A 6,062-nucleotide genomic window follows, 5' to 3' on the forward strand; every position below is an offset into this window, starting at 1 on the left:
CACCTTCCCATTCTTCCATCCATTTATCTTTATCCACTTTTTTTCTTTTTAAACCCTTTATTTAAGTTCAGGGGTACATGTGCAGGTTTGTTACATGGGTAAACGTGTATCATGGGGTGGGGGGGTTGTTGTACATATTATTTCATCACCCAGATATTAAGCCTAGTACCCATTAGTTGTTTTTCCTGATCCTCTCCCTCCTCCCACCCTCCACCCTTATGTTTATGCATCTTTTTTTTTTTTTTTCTTGAGACGGAGTCTCGCTCTGTCGCCCAGGCTGGAGTGCAGTGGCCCGATCTCGGCTCACTGCAAGCTCCGCCTCCCGGGTTCACGCCATTCTCCTGCCTCAGCCTCCCGAGTAGCTGGGACTACAGGCGCCTGCCACCATGCCCAGCTAATTTTGTATTTTAGTAGAGACAGGGTTTCACCATGTTAGCCAAGATGGTCTCGATCTCCTGACCTCGTGATCCGCCTGCCTCGGCCTCCCAAAGTGCTGGGATTACAGGTGTGAGCCACCGTGCCCGGCCTGTTTATGCATCTTCCAATACATCCATCATCCATATCCATTCTCCCATCTATCCATCCGTTCTGGCCTACATGCCTTAAGTGATCTGGCCCCTGCCAGTCTTTCTGATCCCGTTTTGTATCATTATCTGTGGATTTAAGTCTCCCATGATTTCTTTCTGTTCCTTAAACGCACCAACTCTGTTCTTTGCATGTGCAAAGAACTGGACTGGTTTTTCTGGACTGATTTTGTCCTAGTCTTGGCATGTCTGGCTTTTTATCATCATCATTCATATCCAAGCTCAATTAAACTTTTCAGACACACTTTTTCTAGCCATTCTAAAATAGGCATCCCTCCCAACCTCAAGTCCCTGTGCCATTTCGCACAGTTTTCATTTGTTTGCCGTTCTTATCACTTCCCAGTATTTTCCTGTTGGAGTTTTATTTGGTATTGTCTGCCTCCCCTCCTAGAATGTAGCTAGAAAACTACATTTCCTCTAGAAAGCTTGTCTGGGTTGCTCACAGCTGGATCCCAGTGCTCATAACAAACTGCCCTTAATGTTAGTGACTTTAAACAAAAAAAATTCATTTCATGTTGTATTAGCCTGTTTTTATGCTGCTGATAAAGACATACCTGAGACTGGGCAATTTACAAAAGAAGGAGGTCTCTTGGACTTACAGTTCCACGTGGCTGGGGAGGCCTCACAATCATGGCAGAAGGTTAAAGGCAAGTCTCACTTGGTGGCAGACCAGAGAGGAGTGTTTTTGCAGGGAAACTCCCCTTTTTAAAACCATCAGATCTTGATAGTGGGATTTATCAACTATGAAGAGAATAGCACAGGAAAGACCTGCCCCCATTATTCAATTACCTCCCACTGGGTCCCTCCCACAACAGGTGGGAGCTCAAGGTAAGAACTGGGTAGGGATACAGCCAAACCATATCACATTTTCACCCTGCACAGCCGCCGTGGCTTAGCACTGTTGCCCCACATCTCTCTCATTTAGAGACCTGGCTGGCCAAGCCTCCCCACTCTGGAACTTCCTTCATGCCCCCTGCAGGGGGAAGGGAACAGGGGATAGTGACGTGTCCCAAAAGGCACAAAGTGATCTGGGCTACTTTTTGCTCATGTTTCAGTTGTCAGAGTGGACACATGGCCGTACCTAACTTCAAAGGTGTGAGGAACTGCAGTCCCACCATGTACCTAGAAGAGGAACCAGACCCAGAGGTGACCAAGGCTCATGACTTCCACCTTGGTGAGGCAGCCACACGCAATGAGTGCCCTGAGGGGCTTTGTTGGAAGGGGCAGCTGAGTATAGACCCTCCTGATGCATGAAGGAGCCAGGGTCAGTTCTCCAGTGGTGGTGGGTGGTGTAGGAAAGGATTCACAGAGAAGCTAACACGGCTTGAGCCTGGAAAGAGCAGCGGCTGCTCACCTGTATGGTGGAGCTGGGGTGGGGGCAGGCACTGGGCAGAGGAGCCAGCCAGAGAAAAGGCATGGAGCCCTGCAGCTGCGCCAGGACCTGCGCCTGTGGGGAAGGGGTGTGTATGGCTTTGAGTGACGCAGTAGGTGGTGGTGAGTCTGGAAAAATGGTCTGGGTGCAGGTCTTAGAGGGTCCCATGTGGACTTGATTCTTCATAAGTAACAGGGACAGTGTAGCTTGCAAAGTAGGGGAGGGATGTGCTCAGAATTGTGCTTCAGAAATGAGAATCTGGAGGCAGATGGGGTGATCGAGGGCAGGTGAAATCAAGGGCCTGTAGACGGTTGGGAAACTATCCACAGTCATCTGGGTGAGAGATGAGGACTGAACGGAGGCAGAAGCAGCAGGGATTTCACAAAGGAGTTGAAGACCACAGATGCTGGAGAAGGGCACTTTCCCCAGAGGAGCACAGGCTGGGCTCTTGTTCCCGTCCTCCCTGTCGCTCCTGACTCTGGGTAACCTTGGTGGACCCCTGTGACTGTCTGGCTCTAGGATTCCTCTCCTGCACAAGAGTGATGCTGCCTTGTGAGCTTGTGGGGACTCTCACATGCTGAGCTTTTTACCTAAAAAAATAGCACATGACTGCATGAGTATATTCTCTTTTTTTTTTTAGTTTTTTTTTTTTTAATTTTTTTTAATTTTTTGAGTTGGAGTATTGCTCTGCTGCCCAGGCTCCAGTGCTGTGGCACAATCTCCCCTCACTGCAAGCTCCGCCTCCCGGCTTCAGGCCATTCTCCTGCCTCAGCTTCCCGAGTAGCTGGGATCACAGGCGCCCGCCACCACGCCCGGCTAACTGTTTTGTATTTTTAGTAGAGATGGGGTTTCACCATGTTAGCCAGGATGGTCTCTCTCAATCTCCTGACCTCCTGATTCGCCTGCCTTGGCCTCCCAAAGTGCTGGGATCACAAGTGTGAACCACCACGCCCGGCAACTACATGAGTATATTCTCATTGCAAAAAATCAAAACACGGAAAAGGAAAAGTCCAAGTTTCTGTTCTCCAAACCTCCTTACCTGCCCCACCCCCCACCTGCCCAATTCCTTCCCTTCCCTTTCTGGGTATCCATATAGACAGTTTCCTTCGCATTTACTTACAGACACAGACTTATATGACAAATAGTTTTGTTTTTGGTGTTTCCCTCTAACATTTTGTCCAGAAAAATATACAGAAAAGTTGAAATAATTACAGAATGAGCACCCTCATAACCACCTAGGCTTTAGAGTAAACACTTTGCTATACTGCGTTATCATGCCCCTCCTCATTTACCCACGCTTCCTTTCCTCCATCCATCCTTTCATGCTTTCACTTTAGCATGCAGTGAGTTGCACCAATCTGGAGTCAACATTGTGTAAGGGTTTTTTTGTTTTGTTGTTGTTGTTGTTGTTGTTGTTGTTGTTAGAGATAGGGTCTTGCTCTGTCTCCCAGGATGGAGTGCACTGGCACACATGATCTTGGCTCACTGTAACCCCTGCCTCCTGGGCTCAAGAGATCCTCCCGCCTCAGCCTTCTAAGTAGCTAGGACCACAGGTGCACACCACCACGCTTGGCTAATTTTTTTATTTTTTGTAGAGATGGGGTTTTGCCATGTGGCCCAGGCTGGTCTTGAACTCCTGAGCTCAAGCTGTCTGCCCACCCAGGCCTCCCACAGTGCTGGGATTACAGGTGTGAGCCACTGGACCTGGCCTATTTCTTTACTTTAAAACCTCAGAAGATAACTTATCTCAAATAAAAAAATTACTGAAATTAAGGATTTCTAATTGGCTGATTCTTTTTGTTTTTAGTTTGTGGTAAGAACATTTAACATGGGATCTACCCTCTTCACAAATTAAGCATGCAATGCAGTATTATGAACTCCAGGCACAACGTTGTGCAGCAGATCTCTAGAACACATTCATCCTGCATAGCTCACACTTTCTCTTTTTTTGTTGTTGTTGTTGTTGAGACGGAGTCTCGCTTTGTCACCCAAGCTGGAGTGCAGTGGCTGCACCTCAGCTCACTGCAAGCTCCGCCTCCCGGGGTTACGCCATTCTCCTGCCTCAGCCTCCCGAGTAGCTGGGATTACAAGCGCTCGCCACCTCTCCCGGCTAGTTTTTTTTTTTTTTTGTATTTTTTAGTAGAGACGGGGTTTCACCGGGTTAGCCAGGATGGTCTCCATCTCCTGACCTCGTGATCCACCCATCTCGGCCTCCCAAAGTGCTGGGATTACAGGCTTGAGCCACCGCGCCCGGCCACATAGCTGAAACTTTCAACCCACTGAACAGCAACTCCCCACCTCCTCCTCCCCTCAGCCCCTGGAAACCACCATTGTACTCTCTGCTTCTGTGAGTTTGACTATTTTATTTTAATTAATTAATTAATTAATTTTTTTAGACAGAGTCTCGCTTCGTCGCCCAGGCTGGAGGGCAATGGCTTGATCTCAGCTCACTGCAACCTCCGCCTCCCCGGTTCAAGCGATTCTCCTGCCTCAGCCTCCGAGTAGCTGGGATTACAGGCACCTGCCGCCATGCCCAGCTAGTTTTCACAATATTTTTAGTAGAGACGGAGTTTCACCATGTTGGCCAGGCTGGTTTTGAACTTCTGACATCAAGTGATCTGCCCACCTCAGCCTCCCAAAGTGCTGGGGTTACAGGCATTTCTTTTTTTCTTTCTTTCTCTTTTTTTTTTTTTAGAGAGAGTCTCACTCTGTCCCCCAGATTGGAGTGCAGTGGCATGATCTCAGCTCACTGCAACCTCTGCCTCCCAGGTTCAAGTGATTCTCCTGCCCCATCTCTTGAATAGCTGAGATTACAGGCATGCGGCACCATGCCCAGCTAATTTTTGTATTTTTAGTAGCAAGAGACTGGGTTTCACTATGTTGGCCAGGCTGATCTCAAACTTCTGACCTCCACCTCTGCCTCCCAAAGTGCTGGGATTAGAGGCATGAGCCACCGTGCCCAGCCAGCGGTTTCTTTCTAGGTAGATGGTGATATCATCTTCAAATTATGGCAATTTATTCTCACCTTCCAATCTTTACATCTTTTCTTTCTCTTTCTTTCCCTAGGGCATTGACTAGGACAATGTAGTTCTGTGTTAATCCATAGGAGATTACTGAGTATTTTTGTGCTAATTAATAATGACCTTAAAAGATTAATTAATTAAGGATCTTTGCAATTTTCTTTTTTTTTTTTTTTTTTTTTTTTTTTTGAGACGGAGTCTCGCTCTGTCGCCCAGGCTGGAGTGCAGTGGCCGGATCTCAGCTCACTGCAACCTCTGCCTCCCGGGTTCTCGCCATTCTCCCGCCTCAGCCTCCTGAGTAGCTGGGACTACAGGCGCCCGCCACCTTGCCCAGCTAATTTTTTGTATTTTTAGTAGAGAAGGGGTTTCACCGTGTTAGCCAGGATGGTCTCGATCTCCTGACCTCGTGATCCGCCCGTCTCGGCCTCCCAAAGTGCTGGGATTACAGGCTTGAGCCACCGCACCCGGCCTGCAATTTTCTTTATCAAGTAAAATTTTGATGTAAGGTTTTGGTATATGAAATTTACTAGTTGTGAAAGTTTCTTCCAGTCTTAATTGGCTAAGAGGGAAAAAATCGTAAGTAGGCTTTGAATCCTATCCAATTTATTTCTGAATAGACTGAGATAATTATATGATTTTTTTCTTTTTAATGTGGTAGCTCACGTTAATAGATTTTTTTGATGTTGAAAAATTCTTCCCAGGACTTTGAGAGTCTGAAGCAGGAGGATCGCTTGAGTTCAGGAGTTGGAGACCAGCCTGGGCAACATAGTGAGATCTCATCCCTATTAAAATAAAAGAAAATATATGTGTGTATATACATATATACACACATATATACCAATATAGACACACATATACATGTATATATACACATATAATATAAAAGAAAAATTCTTACATTCCTAAGCTAAGTTTTACTTGATTTTATATACAGTTGGCCCCTTGTATCCTGGGGTTTTACATCTCTGGTTTCAACCAACCGCGGATCAAAATATTTGAAAACAAAAGCAGTAAAAGATGACAAGAAAAAATAACACAAATAAAAAATCAATACAACAACTTTTTTTTTTTTTTTTTTTTGAAACG

Source organism: Rhinopithecus bieti, unplaced genomic scaffold (genome assembly GCF_001698545.2).
Source record: "Rhinopithecus bieti isolate Rb0 unplaced genomic scaffold, ASM169854v2 scaffold_1557, whole genome shotgun sequence".
NCBI classification, from domain to species: Eukaryota; Metazoa; Chordata; class Mammalia; order Primates; family Cercopithecidae; genus Rhinopithecus; species Rhinopithecus bieti.